Source organism: Brachyhypopomus gauderio, unplaced genomic scaffold, assembly GCF_052324685.1.
Source record: "Brachyhypopomus gauderio isolate BG-103 unplaced genomic scaffold, BGAUD_0.2 sc80, whole genome shotgun sequence".
NCBI classification, from domain to species: Eukaryota; Metazoa; Chordata; class Actinopteri; order Gymnotiformes; family Hypopomidae; genus Brachyhypopomus; species Brachyhypopomus gauderio.
The window spans coordinates 688,006-707,500 of NW_027506901.1; the positions used below are offsets into that span (position 1 = coordinate 688,006).

Genomic DNA, 19,495 nt, shown 5'->3' on the forward strand with positions numbered 1-19,495 from the left:
CTAGAAAGACCCTAATCAGAGACCGAACATGTGTATAACTACATTTAATAAAACAAGAGTTTGACAGGTGCCTACCAACACCCCAGCACACACACACACACACACACACACACACACACACACACACACAAACACACACACACACACACACTTCCACAGTACACGATGTTAAATGCTCTCAAATCATTGCTAAGCATGAAACGATGGTTTACCTTTAGGAGAGACGTTCTTATCAGACTAACGTTCACGATGTAGTTCAGGAGGAGCGCAAACTCCGTGCGGATCTCGCCAAGCAAAAGCTCAGTGCGCGACTAACGACCACGGCGATCACACACCAGCAAGGTGGCTTCACGCGTCTGCTCCGAAACACAATCAAATATCCGGAGAAATGCACCTCCCTTTTAAAAAGCTTTCATAACTCTCTGTAATTTATGAGAAGTTAAGAAAGCCCGACGTATCCTGCAGTGAAAGGAGCAGGTTCTGCACCTGACCCAGATAGTGCGCATTCCCAGATCTTAGATCACTTAGGAAGCGTGAAAGACAGTGTAGTTCGTGAAAGACAGTGTAGTTCGTGAAAGACAGTGTAGTGAACACAGAGAAAAACGAGAAGGGCAAAACCGACCCGATCGCTTTCAGCATTTGTTGTGAATGAGCATGGCGTGGTGAAATAATGAACTTGGAGAAAGGCAATCACTGCAATGTCTGCATTATCCGCAACGCACACGGCCAAACAGCCTCTATAAACAAGTATAGCCTACTGCTACTGAGTCATATATAAAACAAGTATACTGCTACTAACAGTCATCTTTAAAACAAGTAAATTCATGAATAAAAGCACGCTCAACGATAGGAAACTCGGTTCTAAATGCATAATGGCATTGCAACACAAGCGAAAGGCTCGTTCACAGCGCGTTTTCCTCCCGTTTGACATGTGCCACAGATTATTTGACATGTGCCACAGATTATTTGACATGTCTAACTGAAGCCTGGTACCTACATCTCTAACTGGTACCTACGTCTCTAACTGGTACCTACATCTCTAACTGGTACCTACATCTCTAACTGGTACCGTCTCTAACTGGTACCTACCTCACTCCGCCAGTGGACCTGCTATCAGCAGGACTGCAGATCTCACTTCAACGCCATAGGACAGCCGTCAGCTTTACATTTACCACAAACAAACAAGAAATAAACAAAACCAAACGGGATCTACTGTTGTCAATTGGATAAACAGGATAAAAACACAAAACCCAAGAAAGCAGAAACGGTTCGGAAAGCGATCAGCAGGAGAACTGCGCGATCCGGTTTTCCGCGATGGGCGCGTTCAGTAGTTGGGGAGCAGTCCCACATCCTGTCGGTAGGAGCGTGGAAATATCGCGCTGCGCTGACGCGAACTAAGAAAGTAGGTCAGTCGGTAGCTCCGTACTCAGCTACCGACATCGTCGTTAACATTGTCTTTGCTGAGGCACGCGCACACAACAAAGCGCCAGGTGTGCACGTGGCAAAGTGGACGACGTCCCTGTGGCTTACGTAAACCACAAGTGTAACATTGAGTCTTGTTTATGGCAGAGTGATATTACAAGTCTCTTCATTTAATTAAATTCATATAGATAACATAAACGTGTCCTAAAAGGCAATCAGACATTTAACCCCAGTAGACAAATGCAGCTTTGTGACCTAAAAATGTCATATATGGTTAGGTGAGGACATCTGAAGCTAACGCAGTTTACAGTGCATAGCTTTGAAACCAGTGGTAGATTGTCTAAATATAGTCTGGTTTATTTTCCCTATCTGTTACTGGCTTCAGTGAAGTCATTATGGTATGGAAAAGTTTATGGTAAAACTTTTAATAATAGGGTTCCTCATCCTGATCTTGGAGTGTCTGCCTTCCCTAGTATCTAATGCCAGCACAACCAGATAAACCCTGGTGATCACTGAGCATTTGTGCCAGTGTAGTTACAAGCTACAGACCAGTGGGGTGGTGGCCTGATCACTTCTGCCAGTGTTAACACACACACACACACACACACACACACACACACACACACACACGCACACACACACACACACACACACACGCTCACACGCACACACACACACACACACACACACACACACACACACACACAGTGATGCCCTGCCGAAGGGTTGAGAGTGAGTCATGTTTTTGTTGTTTTTGTGAGTGAGTATGGAATATGTATTCTGTAGGTGAAGTATAGAATGTTTCTTTGAGGTATGGAATATTTGTATTCTGTAGGTGAAGTATAGAATGTTTAAGGTATGGAATATTTGTATTCTGTATGTGAAGTATAGAATGTTTCTTTACAGTATGGAATGTTTATATACAGTTGGTTAAGTACAGAATGTTTCTTTATAGTATGAAATGTTTATATTTGGCAGATGAAACGTTTGTATTTCGTAAGTAAATTATAGAATATTTCTTTATAGTATGGAATGTTTGTATTCAGTTGATTAAATATAGAATGTTTATTCAAGCTGAGTTGACCAGAAGCAAGCAACAGACAGCATCTCAAATCCAGGTTGTTGTCATAAAATGTATATAAAATGCTCACAGAATATTTTGTGTGCTAAATGGATGCTAAAACAACATCAATTGGTTTAAGGTGTGTGTGTGTGTGTTACTGTACCTAACCATTCCTGACATGATTGTAAAGTGAAGATTTTTTTCTTTAGTTGTGTTTTTTAAAGCCTCTTCATCCAGCTTTGATGTTCTTGGTAATTTCGTATCAAAGCTGAGTCTGGAGCTTTACACAGTGACACTGCTGTATATAGGTCAGTGGAACAGAGGAGAAAGAGATAATGAAAGAGAGATAATGAGAGATAATGAGAGAGAGAGAGAGTGAGAGAACAGGGGGAGGAGGAGTGTTTATTAGCTTGCACAGCCACAATATTCTTTTTAAAAGTGAATGACCGCACCTTTGTGATATGAAACAAGCCCTTTATATTTATATATAATCAGTTAATCATTAATTAAACTTTTACATGACTGTGTCTAAGACTGCAGTAATGGCACATATAGGAAAAACATTTAACACTAACTATTTAAAAGTAGGAAAGTTGACAGATTTATGCTCAGCCTGAAATCTGCTGCAGTTCACAGTGAGTGAGATGCATCATTCATAGATGTTCAGGTGTGACTGAACTGACTGAACTGAATTTGTTGTTTTGGTATATCATGCCAACAGTATCTCAGAGTCATTGTTTGACTTAGAGAGTATCTCTTAGTCATTACTAAGGGATGTTTGGTTTAGAGAGTATTACTTACCACTCAGCTCAACCCCCTACCTGCCCTGCCTACCCCCCCCCCCCCCCCCACCTGCCCTGCCTACCCCGCCCACCAGTGCTCTCAAAGGGTTGTGGTTTGCCATCAGTAACCTGGGGGCTATTCTCCAAAGTGAGCTTACAAAACCCCCTTTTGTTTGAAATTAGCCAAACAGTTCACTTAGGGTCACTGCATTCCATTAACAAACCCAGGTGCAATCTGTTCTTGCTAATTTAAACCAGGCCATATTTTAAACAGCCTCCATACTTCATCTCAGATAAAGCAAAAATGTAAAAAAAAAAACCAATAAACTGCTGGAACCAATAAACTGCTGTGTCTGGGGATGTGATGGAGTATTTTACCCTTTGGTGATGGAGTATGTTACCCTGGTATTTGGTGGTGGAGTACGTTACCCCAGTATTTGGTGGTGGAGTATGTTACCCTGGCATTTGGTGATGGAGTATGTTACCCTGGTATTTGGTGGTGGAGTACGTTACCCCAGTATTTGGAGATGGAGTATGCTACCCTGGTATTTGGTGATGGAGTATGTTACCCTGGTATTTGGTGGTGGAGTATGCTACCCTGGTATTTGGTGATGGAGTATGTTACCCTGGTATTTGGTGATGGAGTACGTTACCCCAGTATTTGGTGGTGGAGTATGTTACCCTGGCATTTGGTGATGGAGTATGTTACCCTGGTATTTGGTGGTGGAGTACGTTACCCCAGTATTTGGAGATGGAGTATGCTACCCTGGTATTTGGTGATGGAGTATGTTACCCTGGTATTTGGTGATGGAGTATGCTACCCTGGTATTTGGTGATGGGGTATGCTACCCTGGTATTTGGTGATGGAGTATGTTACCCTGGTATTTGGTGATGGAGTATTCTACCCTGGTATTTGGTGATGGAGTATGTTACCCTGGTATTTGGTGGTGGAGTACGTTACCCCAGTATTTGGTGATGGAGTATGCTACCCTGGTATTTGGTGGTGGAGTACATTACCCCAGTATTTGGGGATGGAGTATGTTACCCTGGTATTTGGTGGTGGAGTACGTTACCCCAGTATTTGGTGATGGAGTATGCTACCCTGGTATTTGGTGGTGGAGTATGTTACCCTGGTATTTGGTGATGGAGTATGCTACCCTGGTATTTGGTGGTGGAGTACGTTACCCCAGTATTTGGAGATGGAGTATGCTACCCTGGTATTTGGTGATGGAGTATGTTACCCTGGTATTTGGTGGTGGAGTACGTTACCCCAGTATTTGGAGATGGAGTATGCTACCCTGGTATTTGGTGGTGGAGTATGTTACCCTGGTATTTGGTGATGGAGTATGTTACCCTGGTATTTGGTGGTGGAGTACGTTACCCCAGTATTTGGTGATGGAGTATGATACCCTGGTATTTGGTGATGAAGTATGCTACCCTGGTATTTGGTGGTGGAGTATGCTACCCTGGTATTTGGTGGTGGAGTATGCTACCCTGGTATTTGGTGGTGGGTTCACAGTGGTGAACCCTTACTGTCACATGGCTTGAACACATGTGAAAGCCAAAATCTCCACAGAAAACATCTGGATTGGTCACGACGGTCACACAAAGGACATTTTTGTTAAAAAGCTCGGTGTAGCAATGGCCAATACAACAATACCACAAAAACACAATACCAGAATAACACATGAGCACACACTCTACTGTAGCCTAACATTAAACCACACTTCACTACTGCATACTGCTAACACACATTTCACACGTCACATTGGCGTTCTGCTGCACTCTTGCCCTCAGCTAGCGCTGGATGGCTGTACTCACCACCTTGAGCTATTGATGTGCTGAAGCAGCACTGAAGGACATCCACAAGAATGCAGAGTCTGCTTCTATCTTCAGCTAACAGCTGTGTAGGACCAAGGAAGAGAAGCTATTAGCTTAGCCTAGCTCTCTCTCTCTGAAGAGAGGCTATTAGCTTAGCCTAGTTTTGTCTCTGAATAGAGGCTATTAGCTTAGCCTGCCTCTCTCTCTCTCTCTCTCTCTCTCTCTCTCTCTCTCTCTATTAGCTTCGCCTGGCTCTGTGTCTGAACAGATGCTGTTAGCTTAGCCTGGCTCTGTCTCTGAAGAGAGGCTATTAGCTTAGCCTAGCACTGTCTCTGAAGAGAGGCTATTAGCTTAGCCTGGCTTTGTCTCTCTGAAGAGAGACTATTAGCTTAGCCTAGTTTTGTCTCTGAATAGAGGCTATTAGCTTAGCCTGCCTCTCTCTCTCTCTGAAGAGAGGCTATTAGCTTCACCTGGCTCTGTGTCTGAACAGAGGCTGTTAGCTTAGCCTGGCTCTGTCTCTAAAGAGAGGCTATTAGCTTAGCCTAGCACTGTCTCTGAAGAGAGGCTATTAGCTTAGCCTGGCTTTGTCTCTGAAGAAAGGCTATTAATGTGCCATATTTAGTCAATTGTGATTTTTTCATCGCAATCAAAATTTGTCCTTCGCTTTTAACCCATCTGTGCAGTTAGAATACACACACACACACACACACACACACACACATGCCCAGAGTGGTGGGCAGCCCTAGCCCGGCACCCGGGGAGCAGTTGGGGGTAGGTGCCTTGCTCAAGGGCACATTAGTCATGGCCTCAGGTCTGGGCATTGAACGCACGACCCTCCTGTCACAAGACGAGTTCTCTACCACCAGGCCATTAGCTTAGCCCGCCACTACTGTACTTAAGTACTAAAATGCTGTGTCTGTACTTTACTGGAGTATAATTTTTTTTCCTCCTACTTTCACTTTTACTTCACTACATATTTTCCATCCATTTAATACTTTTACTCCGATACATTTTTTACGTGCTGTGTAGTTACTCGTTACAATTATAAACATGTTAGCTGGTGCTGTCACCGGGTCAAGCGATCAGGCTGTCTTATGAGAAAACTGCGCATGCTCCGGTCGCGTCTCGTTTACTCTGCTGCTGCCTTCACTGAACACTTGAGCTTCGTAATCTAGGTTCACTTGACACGTCGTGACTGCCGCAAGGGTCCGCGCGGCAAAAATGACGCAATCACGGTGGCTCCGCCCATGCGCAATGGCCATGCACGCATTCGCGTCGCGAGGTCGTGCGATTTTTGTGCGTGCGAAGTTACAAGGTGGAATTCATGCACTTGTACGGCACTTTGAAGGTCCATTTTCAGTATTTTCCAGCACCTTCCGCTTAATTTACATATTTATACAAATACACATATACTCGAAAATATTCCAAATAATTCACTTTTTATCTCATTAAAAGAGATCGTACCGTGTTTGGTAAAAGCAAAAGAGCAGCATAAGTGCTGCATAATAAGCTTGTTGGCATTTTAATGTACATATATTGGCACCTTCCACACCTTCAACATCGAGTGATCGTGGCGGTGAGGGTGAGGAAGGAGACCGCCCTGGCCCTACCTAGAGACTGTGTTTGCGTTTGCTGGAGTGAATGTAAATTCCTATAGGATGAAGTGCCATCTCTGCCTCCCTAAAGAGGGTAAAATATTGGCCTTCAAAAATTCACCTTCGAACTTGAAGAAACACATCAATGTAAGTTATAATTATAACGCATAGAAGACACACCAGCTTGAGCTGTCAGTAAGCGCTAGTTAGGTTTGATATCTTAGCTAACTAACCTAATTATGTCCATGACGTGCTGCGATATTCACTTAACATTAGCTGGCAATCATAGAGGCGATGTCACGCTGAGTTGTGTTTTTAGCAACAGTAAGCTGTGTCTCTTTTCATGCTGACTAATCATGTGCCCACTTTTATAGTGTAGTGTTTTTATAGGGTAAAGGCATTTATTGAGGGTAAACACAGGGCAGTAGGCTCACCCTTAGAACCCGACGGACGGATTTTACGTCCAAAATACACCTCGTTTTCTCAGCTAAATTAAGGCGAACTTGTACTTCTGTGGGAAACCTACGACGTAGCCGGACATAGGTTATCTGTTTTTTGTGTACAAAGTGTTAAGCCCAGTTTTTTAAAGTTGCTACTTGTTTGTACATACATAACACTTGTATTTGTGGTCTTTGACATCTTCGATTTGTAAGTGATACATAAAAACAATTGATAATCAAACGTTGATGGCTTTCTTTAATTCAAAACACAATACTTGTACTTTCTACTTTCAGTACTTGAGTAATGAATTTTAGAATAAACTACTTGCAATACATAAGTACAAAAATGCTGAATACTTCTGTTCTTCTACTTAAGTAAAGTTTTTAAAGAACACTTCAACTTCTACTCAAGTAAATTTTTTGATAAAGTACTTATTCTTTTTCTCAAGTATGGGTCTCTAATACTTTATACAACACTGATCACAAGCACAGTATTGGTGAAGTAAAAGTGGAAGTAGGTAGTAGGTAGATATTTGCACGAAATCTTCACATTTTTGTTAGGAAGTCTTCACTTCTCTCTCGTTACATTCATCCATCTCTGATTTGTTTTTGGAGAGGCAATTGAATGCTTTAAAAAATATATATTATATTATAATACAGGAAATTTATGGGGAAATAAATAAAATACAGTAGTTTCCCAGCCAAAACAGGAGACTTGACAGGTATGTTCGGAGATGTGAAACAGTGGAAACAGAACACAGATAAACACACACACACACACACAAACACACACACACACAATGAGACTATTTTCCCAAACCAGTCCACTGTCCACATGCCTCCGCCCAGGAGAGGGCAACACAATTCAGTGGAGGCTTTTCCATCTCAGAAAAGAACTAGAAGAATAATAGGAGTGTTCAAGTAGAGTAGAACCAGGTCCTGAGAGATGGCTCAGGTAGAAGCACTATGTGATGCTGAGTATGTGTGCTTGCATGCACAAGTGTGTGTGTGTGTGTGTGTGTGTGTGTGTGTGTGTGTGTGTGTGTTTGCACAAAGATAGCTGTTATCATAAAATCACCATCACAACTAATTTGTCTGAATTACTCCATGAGTTACATGATGCAAAACTGAATAGATTAATTACCTGAGCTTAATTGCGACTTTTCAATTTAATAAACTGCAGTTTAAATAGATTACCTGATTTAAATAGAGGTACCTGACTGTCTATACCAGGGGTCAGCAACCTTTGAGACATGCCAACATGTCTAGTCAACAGTGTTGGGAACGTTACTTTTAAAAAGTAATTAGTTATAGTTACTCACTACTTGTTCAAAAAAGTAACTGAGTTAGTAACTGAATTACTCTATAATAAAAGTAACTCGTTACCAGGGAAAGTAACTATTTGCATTACAGTAAAAAAAAAAGTTATATGCCAATTAGGGATGCACCGAAAATTCGGCCACCGAAAATTTTCGGCCGAAATGGCTTAAATTTGCATTTTCGGTTTTCGGCCGAAATACTTTCATCACCGAAACAACACGGCCGAAACGATGTGTTGTGATGACGCAAGCAAAAATCGCCACCTGCACGTGCTTATTTGGATTTTAAAAAAGTTTCAAAAGCAAAAAAGTTTTAGTGATGCAGAAAGCAAAAAAGTTTCAGTGATGGCGCCAAGGCAAAGGACATTACACCAAAAATTATGGAATTGTTGCCTTAGACGATCAGCCGTTCTCTGTCGTAGAGGATGTGGCATTTCGTAGGCTAATAGAGCACATTGAGCCCCGTTATGTTTTGCCGAGCAGACGACATTTCTCAGAAGCGTGTTTACCTGAGCTGTTTAATGTTGTTGCAACTTAAACTTTTCATATTTATTGCACATCCACAGACCAGTGCAGGATAAAATCCTTTAAAATATCAAATCTTTGTAAAAAAAAAAAAAAAAGCAAAAAAAGTGCATTTACATCTATCAAATTAAATTAAATTAAATTCTCTCAACCTGAGACAACTGGTTTGTTCACAACAGAAGTAAACTTAACAATAAAACCTCTATTCTTAATTAAATAATTCAAATACCCAGTCTGGTAGACATTAAGGAACTTCAAGTATTTTTTTAAATAATGTTTATATCGCCACCTTGAAAATGCTAATTTTTCTTCGGCTTGCTCCTGACTCGCCATTTCTGCCTCTTCTCCGTTTGTGTCGTGTGTCACTGGTGTGCTTCGGCACGCGTGTAACAACACTGGCTCTGATTGGCTACCATAACGCTGCCTTAGCCAATCGCTTACTGACTTGTTAAGTTAAACAGGTGTTACACCGAGAACTGTGACCTATCGGGATCTGTTACTCCTCACTAGCCTGGGCAGCGGTCCGCTCGCATTACTGTTAGTATATCAATATATAGTAATGCACCGCTTTTAATGACCAGTAACGTCAACGGCGTTGTAACGACAGGAAAAGTAATTAATTATATTATCCCGTTACTGACAAAATGACGCCGTTACCTAACGCCGTAATTTTTAACGGCGTTATTCGCAACACTGCTAGTCAACACATCAAACACATCAACAAATAAAATTGGAGCGGGGGGGGGGGGGGGGGTTTGTGTGACGAGTGTAAGTTGTTAGCGGAGGGGGGGTGTAGTATCAGTATAGCCAAGTATAAACGCTTCCGCCGAGCAGAGCGTTGAGGAGCGATTTCGATTGGAGGATCGTGCTCTCTGTCTGAGATCATTTATTAGTAATTTTTTTTGCTGATGCTTGTCCAGCGTGTCGCGTGCCAGTGATTATGCCTCGGCGTGCCAACGGTGGCACGTGTGCCATAGGTTGCTGACCCCTGGTCTATACTATACTATACTCATACTAGCATTCTACCTTATGGTCTATAATAGATTCTGCATCTTAACTGCACACATTTCCACTGGGAGTTCTGGGGAGGTCCTGGTCCCAGTTGTCAACAGGACACACAAGCAGTGTGGCAGCCCGTGTGTGGCACTCCAGGAGTGAGAAGAAATCAGGGCCAGTCCTGCATTTGGCTGTTAGAGCCAACAGTGTGTGTGTGTGTGTGTGTGTGTGTGTGTGTGTGTGTGTGTGTGTGTGTGTGGGTGTGTGTGTGTGTGTGTGTGTGTGTGTGTGTGTGTGTTCTGTGTAACTGCTGCATGTGTGACCCAATGTCTCTCTCTCTCTAAACAAATAAGTTTATTATTGGACACGAGCCACCTGCATTGCTGCATTTTGTCCTTGAGTGTGAACTCATACAATACAGATTATACACAAACAGAAAACACACTGATCCCTCTGAACTTTCTAAACCCTCGGTGAAGAACACAGACTGAGGTCACTGTGTGTCCTGCTTTTGTTTTCTGAATGATGTTATAAATCTTCAGTTTCCAGGGAGCCCAGTAAGGAGTGTGTTTTCAACCAAGGGCCAGCAGGGGGAGCTCAACTCTGATCTGCTTAAAAGCCTCCAAGGAATTACATGGCAAAAACACATCAAACTGAACTCCAGCTATTACTATGAGGATGGACAGGACAGCAATTCAGCAGCAGCTCCCAGAGGAAGGCCACACCTTCACCTTCACATCCCAGAGGAAGGCCACACCTTCACCTTCACATCTCAGCTGTGCCGTGTGCCGTCTCTGAGAATCTAAATGTTCTCTTTGGTCATAGCACCTGGAATCACAGGTGACCTCATCCCAGACCTGCTCTCTTTCTCCAGGCAGGAAACTCTCTCTGTGACTCCACCCCTATGCAAAGTGTTTCCCAGCCACTGCTTCCATGATCGGAGACGTTTGCAACATAATTAATGATAAACGCTTAATAGTAATACTCTCACTCTCAACTCTCAACTCTCACTCTGCATGACACACTCACTCTGCAGTGCTCTTGGTTCATGAGTAAGAGACTGCCAGCCTCTCCCAGTTTGGCAATACATTGATATTGTCCCTGTGAACTGAGAGAGAGACAGAGAGAATGAGAGAGAAACAGAGTGTGTGTAGCAGTATATGCTTCCCTTTTTTAAGGATAATTATCTGACGAGGATCTGGTTCAGCAAAATTAATTGCCTAATCATCTCTGATTAGATCAGGTGAAAGGCTCTGGAGTTAAAGTATGAGAGCAAGTGCGTGTGAGTGTGAGAGAGAGAGACAAAGACAGTGTGTGTGTGTGTGTGTGTGTGTATGTGTGTGTGTGTGTGTGTGTGTGTGTGTGTGTGTGTGTGTGTGTGTGTGTGTGTGTGTGTGAGTGTGTTGGGATGGCCGTGTGTGATTAATTTCTCCATTATTCATCTGTACCCATAACAAACTCTCTCTAAGTCTCTAAGTGTATGTTATATAGGTCACTCCCAAACACAGGATAATACTGGAGCTATCATACACACACACACACACACACACACACACACACACACACACACACACACACACAGACACACACACACACACCCTATCACATATACACACTCGCTCTCTCTCTGGCTACCTATTGCTTACTGTCCTTGTTGCCATGGTGATGCTGAAACGCATTATTGTTGTTTCTGTAGACACACATACACTCTCACACACATACACACACACACACACACAAATTAAATCAGTTTGGCTGACAGACACACAACCCAGATAGACAAACTATAAGCCAACAGACATTAAATAGGAGTCGGACATGTGTGTGTGTGTGTGTGTGTGTGTGTGTGTGTGTGTGTGTGTGTGTGTGTGTGTGTGTATGTGTGTGTGTGAGGGTGTGTGTATGAGTGTGTGTTTGTGTGTGCGTGTGTGTGTGAGTGTGAGAGTGTGTGTGTACCTCTCATACATTTTAAGTAATTTTAAGTTCAACCTTGTTACGCCTCTGATGCAACAATCTAATCTTTCTTCCCTCTCTCTCTCTCCCTCCCCCCCTCCCTCTCTCCCCCTCCCTCTCTCTCACTCTCTCTCTCCCTCTCTCCCCCCTCCCTCTCTCACTCTCTCTCTCTCTCACACTCTCTCTCCCACTCACTATTCCCACTTTTGGAATAGTAAGACATAAAAGGAGATTGATTGATTGATTGATCTTTTCCCTGAGGAACAACTAAAGAGAGAAAGAAAGCAAATAGGAATGAGATGGAGAGTAAGGGGTCAGAGAGAGAGAGAGAGAGAGACACACACACATACACACACACTCTCTCTCACACACACATATATATATGTTCATAATATTCTGTTTCTCTGGAGACCTTGTGTATGTCATGTGTATGTCATGTGTATGTCTTGTCTAAGTCTTGTGTAAGTCTTGTGTAAGTCTTGTCTAAGTCTTGTCTAAGTCTTGTGTATGTCTTGTCTAAGTCTTGTCTAAGTCTTGTGTATGTCTTGTCTAAGTCTTGTCTAAGTCTTGTCTAAGTCTTGTCTAAGTCTTGTGTATGCCTATACTGGGTGGTGATGGAGTGGTAGAGGTTTTTCTGCTCTGTTTCAACAGTAAGGTTGATGATGGAGATATCTACTGTTCTCCTGAACCAAAACGACACCCATGTCTGTTGCGTCCCGTCTGTGTCCCGTCTGCGTCCCGTCTGCGTCACGTCCTCTATTGGCCCTGAGAGCCGCCTACAGCCGCCGCTCTAGTGGCCCTGGGAGTCGCATTCATAAAGACGTTTGTTTCTTTTATCACTACTACAAAAACGATTCAGCTGGACCTGAATGTAGGTCAGAGTGGGAGGAGTTTAGAAGTGTGCTGTGCAAAAGACACAGCCCTGGGCTCCGCCCTTTAGAACAAAGACCAATAGCAGCTCTGATGTAGATCAGGGTGGGTGGGGATTAGAAGTGTGCTGTGCAGAAGACACAGTCCTGGGCTCCACCCTTTAGAACAGAGACCAATAGCAGCTCTGATGTAGATCAGGGTGGGTGGGGATTAGAAGTGTGCTGTGCAGAAGACACAGTCCTGGGCTCCACCCTTTAGAACAGAGACCAATAGCAGCTCTGATGTAGATCAGGGTGGGTGGGGATTAGAAGTGTGCTGTGCAGAAGACACAGTCCTGGGCTCCGCCCTTTAGAACAGAGACCAATAGCAGCTCTGAAAGGCTAAAGGCAAGAGAACAGTGCAAACTGAAGTGAACTGAGCAATTCAGCATTAAGCAGACAAACTCAGGCTAAGAGCTGCACACAGGTTGTTGCATTAGAGTGGAAGAGTTGGCTATTTATACAAATATAATATGCAAGAATACATCATACAAGAAACAGATGAGTACTGAGAACTGAAAGCACATGCTTCACCTTGATAAGAGAGATAGAGAAAGAAGTGAGGAGAGTGAGATAAAGAGAGATGGAGGGAGAGAGGGAGAGATTAACAGAGAGAGAGAGAGAGATGACAGGTCCTTATACGATACATTTCATCCTAAATAAAATACAAATGCTAAATAAATTTATGCAATCAAGATATCTGAGGATATATGAGGAAATATGAGGGTATATGAGAGTATATAAGTGAATATGAGGGTATATGAGGGAATATGAGGGTATGTGATGGAATATGAGGGTATGTGAGGATATATGAGGGAATATCAGGATATATGAGGACATATGAGGGTATATGAGGGAATATGGGAGTATATGAGGGTATATATATACTCTACTATGGCTGTGGTAGATTACTGAATGACAATAAAACAGAGTGAAGTGTAACATTACATTAAAAAGATTCTTAGACCACTGCAACTGAACAGATCACACTTATTTGAAAATGCCTGTTTACTTCAAACTAGATCTGTGCCCTGTTCCCAAAGTCCTCAAATTGTAATGATCCTCTTAATAGAGGGGGTGCATAGTATAACCAAGGTGTTTGAACAAGCGTTCAGGCGTTGATTATGCTCTGTTTGTAAACTCTTCTCACTGAAAACAGCCTGAAAATGAAAGCTGTTGTAAAGGTTAAGAAAAATACTAATATTATAAATACTAATATTAGAAAATAATTAATATTGGCTAATATTAAATACTAATAATACTATACTGAAATTTGCACATAACTTTTCAAAGCCCCTCACTACAACTGGTACAAAACAGAGGAATGTGTGATTTGAATGGAAATCCTCCTTCTGTCATTACAAAATTATGAGCAAGAAACCGAACTCCTCCCCAAACAACCTCGGGTCGCCATGACAACAGAGGCACACGCAACTGAAGAAACGTGATGAAACACCCACCATGGGGAGGATGGAGGGATGAAACACCCACCATGGGGAGGATGGGGTGGGATGTAAACCCCACATATCACTTGAACTCACTGCAACATTTTTTCTTTCTGTCTGTTTTTCTCTCTCTCACTCTCTCTTTCTCTCTCTCTCTCTCTCTCTCTCTCTCTCTCTCATTAACTGTACCCACACCCCTCTGAGACAGAACTGAATTGAGGAGGTCTTGAATGGTAACCATACTTCCTTTGTGTTCTTAAAGAAACAGTGCTCCTCTTCACCTTTGCTGATCCTATGATTTTCTCTGGCCAATTTCTGCCTGCCTGGTCACTTCTCTCAGCCTGCCTGTGTGCTAGGGCTAAGCTCGCAGGCTATGACCCAGTAACCTAGATTCACCCATGCAGGGGCTTTGTAACACCACTGTTACCTAACTCACATCTTATAGAACATTAGTCAGATCCTCCATTTTTAGTGCGTTAATTTAAAGTCATGTCTGATCGTCTCTGGTAGATGTATCGCAGGTGTAGGCCATGTTTGGATCTGGGCTATAGAACGCTGATCTGGACAGAGACGCACAAAGTCAACAAAGCAGAGTGGAGAGACCATCAGCACTTTAGCCCTATAGCACTTTATGTCGGTGTTTATGGAGATGTTATATATGCATGCATCTCAGATTAGATCAATCATTAGATACTGTTTATTATGAAGCACTAAGATTTATTTTGATTTGTAAACCTTTTATCCATCAAGCCCTTACCCACCATTGTATTTTGTATGCAGGTATTGGATGGTCAGCCTTACCCACTCGTCCACTGAAGCACTGGTATATTTTTATTCATAAGGCTCTTTGGTTTGCTTCATCCTATTTACAGGTCTACATCCTCCTAAATGATGTCTCTCTGGAAGAGCTCGAGAGCTGGTCCCTTTGGAAGTGCTCGAGAGCTGGTCTCTCTGGAAGAGCTCGAGAGCTGGTCCCTTTGGAAGAGCTCGAGAGCTGGTCTCTCTGGAAGAGCTCGAGAGCTGGTCTCTCTGGAAGAGCTCGAGAGCTGGTCTCTCTGGAAGAGCTTGAGAGCTGGTCCCTTTGGAAGAGCTCGAGAGCTGGTCTCTCTGGAAGAGCTTGAGAGCTGGTCCCTTTGGAAGAGCTCAAGAGCTGGTCTCTCTGGAAGAGCTTGAGAGCTGGTCCCTTTGGAAGAGCTCGAGAGCTGGTCTCTCCGTAAGAGTTGTGTATTTTATAATCATGTAATATATTATATATTTACAGTAATGTAAGTCTAAAGATTGTGTATTTTCTAATTATGTATTATATATTGTTATTATATGCCGTATTCTCCTCCTGCAGTTGTGCGTATCTGAATCTTTATGGTGATAGAAGAAGTGCACTTCAGCGTTTGTCCAGCAGATGGTGCTGCATTTCTGACACAGTAGCAGCATTCAAAACTAAACTACAGTACTATACACTATACAATATGATATACTACTATGATATATACTGTACACTACACAATACACAATATATGATACATTACACACTACAATATGCACCATATATGATACACTACTATACACTATAATCTATACATGATACACTACAATCTACAATATATACTATGCACTACACAATTGATGATATGCTACACTATACAATACACTGAACTGTAAACAGTGCCCTAAACACTACAAACATAACTGGATTAATATGTTGAACAAAATGTGCATATCCTAAATCCATAGCAAAGGGTAGAGCTACAATAAAACGGACACCGTGACTATGTTAGTGAAGCAGATGTTGAACACTAAAACTTTTTTCACTTTTAAAAATGTATTTATTTATTTTTATTATTCCTTTACTGACAGTTTTTATGTATTAAATGCACAGTTTAAATACTCAAACTGGTTTGTTACCCATCTCTCAATAACCCTAGGGATCTGAACTAGGGGGGTAACCCTGGGGAGTTTTGGCTGTGAGGTCCTGGGCAGATGTTAAAGGTTAAAGGTCAGCACTTCTAACAGGGTCAGCTCAGGTATGTTCTCCTCAGTAAAGCCTCGAATCAAATCAATTATTGTCCTTCCAATGTTTCCAGGATTTGATGGGAGTTCCAGTCAACACAACGACACCTAGAGGAACTCCAGTTAACGCCTGTGTGGTCTGTACTGTCGTCTTACAACAGGACCCCCAGCAGACAGACATCAGGACGATCACAGCAGCAACCACAGTGCTGAAAACGAAGTACTGAGTGTAAAGGCTGTGAAGTGTAAAACCCCGCATCTTTTAACAGTTTGGGGGAAGATATACACACAAGCTAATTAAAACAATAAAGTGATTGTTGATAAAGTGATTGGTTGATGATGAAACATTTTGCCCCGTGTCTCGGAACACCGCGAGGCTGTAACTCCGTCCTTACGGACGCGCAGCGCTACTCACGCGCTTTAGCACCGACGGCGTAACATACCGGCGGCCACGAGCTCGTCACGGTACCGAGTTCACAAGGGGCGGGGTACATGACGGGGTGTGTACGCCAGACGTCCGTAGCGAGTGTGGAAACAATTCACGTGGTTTAAATCGCGGTCGACTTGTACACGTGTCCTCGAGAGAATTACTGATTACCCAAATGCACACGGGGCAATTACTGAACCAGCCCCAACAGTGACGGGGCAATTAATGAACCAGCCCCAACAGTGACGGGGCAATTACTGAACCAGCCCCAACAGTGACGGGGCAATTAATGAACCAGCCCCAACAGTGACGGGCATAAACAGAACGAGAAACGGAAAACATTAAAATGAAAACGGCTGACGTGTACCGGTGAGCAGGGATCGCGGAGGAGGAGGCGGACACACACACACACACACACACACACACACACACACACACACACACATACACACACACGAACTTTTTTTCTCAGAGATCGAGGGCATGACGTCACTGGAGCCACTCGTCAGTCATGTGTTGCATAACTGGCAAAATCTTTTCACTATTAGTTTTTTATTTATCAAACTTTAAACAGACTCCCGAGAGAAAGCGTCACTGTCTCAAACTCTTCACGCCCGCCACTGCCATGTTCTACTTTACAGTCTTTAGTGGAAACAATCAGAACAGGTGAGTGTTGAACTGATTTTGTCATGTGTGGAGGTTAAATGGCACACAGGGTCATTCAGTACAGTATTAATGTTGCCCCTCAGCGCATGTACTAATGTTGCCCCTCAGCGCGTGTACTAATGTTGCCCCTCAGCGCGTGTACTAATGTTGCCCCTCAGCGCGTGTACTAATGTTGCCCCTCAGCGCGTGTACTAATGTTGTAACTCAGCGCGTGTACTAATGTTGCCCCTCGGCGCGTGTATGTTGCCCCTCAGCGCGTGTACCAATGTTGCCCCTCAGCGCGTGTACTAATGTTGCCCCTCGGCGCGTGTACCAATGTTGCCCCCCAGCGCGTGTACCAATGTTGCCCCTCAGCGCGTGTACCAATGTTGCCCCTCAGCGCGTCTTACTAATGTTGCCCCTCAGCGCGTGTACCAATGTTGCCCCTCAGCGCGTGTACTAATGTTGCCCCTCGGCGCGTGTACCAATGTTGCCCCTCAGCGCGTGTACCAATGTTGTAACTCAGCGCGCGCCAGATTAAAATAACATTTTTACGTCTAAATCAAATCTGCACCAGTGTGTTAGATGTGGACATAAACGGTACATAAACTTACACTAAAGGCCCTCAACTCCATTCATTCGTTACTAGATCAAATTAAATACAGTGCGGTGCGTCCCAACTCACCAAGTTTTAGAGATTATATCAAAGTTTTAGAGATTATATCAAAGTTTTAAGAGATTATATCAAAGCACCTTGCGGCTTCTCCGCGGCATTACCGGTCCTGTGCACCCCAGACAGAGACACCTTAACGGCACGGTGAGACAGAGCAGCGCGTACTCACCCAGCGAGGCGGCGGTGTGCGGCAGCGGCGGTGTGCGGTGTCACCCCGGCACGAGCGTGTACACCTCCGTCCTGCGCGTTCTCCTCGTGGAGAGGTTACGTAACCGGCCCCGTTTCTGCGGCGCGTTTCTCGTTCACTGATGTTCATTTTCCGACGCGCACGCACCTCGGTCTTTACGTCATTGCCCGTCGCCTCACCAAATAAGGAGAAGAGGGGCGTGGCCGAGCGGAGAGGGTCGCGCTCGGATTGGCCAGAGTCGACAGGGAGGAGCGCGCGGCCGAGCGGTCTCCTGAACGCGGGCCAGTGGATGTCATCGGCGGAGAATGAAGGACGGCGTGTGTGTATGTGTGTGTGTGTGTGTGTGTGTGTGTGTGTGTGTGTGTGTGTCTCCTCATGGAAACACGCAGCACGGCCATCTGCCGTCAGGACGCAGCAAACGAAACCCAGAGACTCATTCAACCCCACCAGATGAAGTCAGAGCGCGAGGGGGGGTATTTTTAGAGGAGTTTCAGTGTGCCTGATCCACACATGACGGGGGGGTCCGTGGGCAGCGCTGTTATGTAAGGGGCAGTTTCATAAGACATGTGGTGCATCTCAGATCTGAATTAAACGACTTCACCAATCAACCAATATGTTACGTCACCGCGAGCCACACGTGATTTTCGATGTATTTAAGATTTTGTAAAGATATAGAAGAATAAACCTTTGTCAGCAACACATTGTTGACGTAGTAATTAATCAACAGGTCGAATTTGTTTTTCTATATATTTATAATTCGAAAAAACTCTTGAAACTATATCAATAAACGAGCGTAAACTGTTTTCCTCATACATGTGTAGATATATGTGTATACAGCACACAGGTGTGTACATGGCTGGTGTTTGGTGATCGCGCCGTTATCCGGTACAGCTCGCGCCATCTGATTACGGTTTGATTACGGAGCCGCGCGAAAATGATATCAGCATCAGCCGCGTTTATATCACAAACCAATTCCGTTTCATTTTAAAGACACCAAATTAAATCGTGGATAATATTTTTTGGAAGGAAAGGGGGATCAGACGCATATCCACGCGCTGTGCTGTTTGATTTTCCGTTTGGCTGCTCCGTCGTGCGTCTGAGCACCCAGCTGACCTAAACTGGCCAGGAGCGGAAATCCAGCCGCCTGTGAGACTCGTCGCCACTTGAGAAGATCTCATCATGTGGAAAACTTGAAGAACCCGGTCCAGCCTCAGGCAGCAGGGGGCGACGGGGTCTCCACATGTCAGACAGCTGAAACAAACTTCCGTCGTAAATGGCGTAAAACGG

General features: G+C 43.7%; 1 protein-coding gene across 3 annotated transcripts in view; it reads right to left on the minus strand.

Moving 5' to 3' along the window:
* npas2 (neuronal PAS domain protein 2) overlaps positions 1-18,318 on the minus strand; it is a 68,542-nt gene extending 50,224 nt beyond the window's left edge. The window contains exon 1 of one of the 3 annotated variants that reach the window (XM_076991008.1): positions 18,191-18,318. The gene's annotated coding sequence lies outside the window, so the exon portion shown is untranslated. Of the gene's footprint in view, positions 1-1,089; positions 1,537-18,190 lie in introns of those variants that run through there. The other 2 variants (XM_076991009.1, XM_076991007.1) reach the window with 2 other exon arrangements.
* Between the last annotated feature and the right edge of the window lie 1,177 nt (positions 18,319-19,495).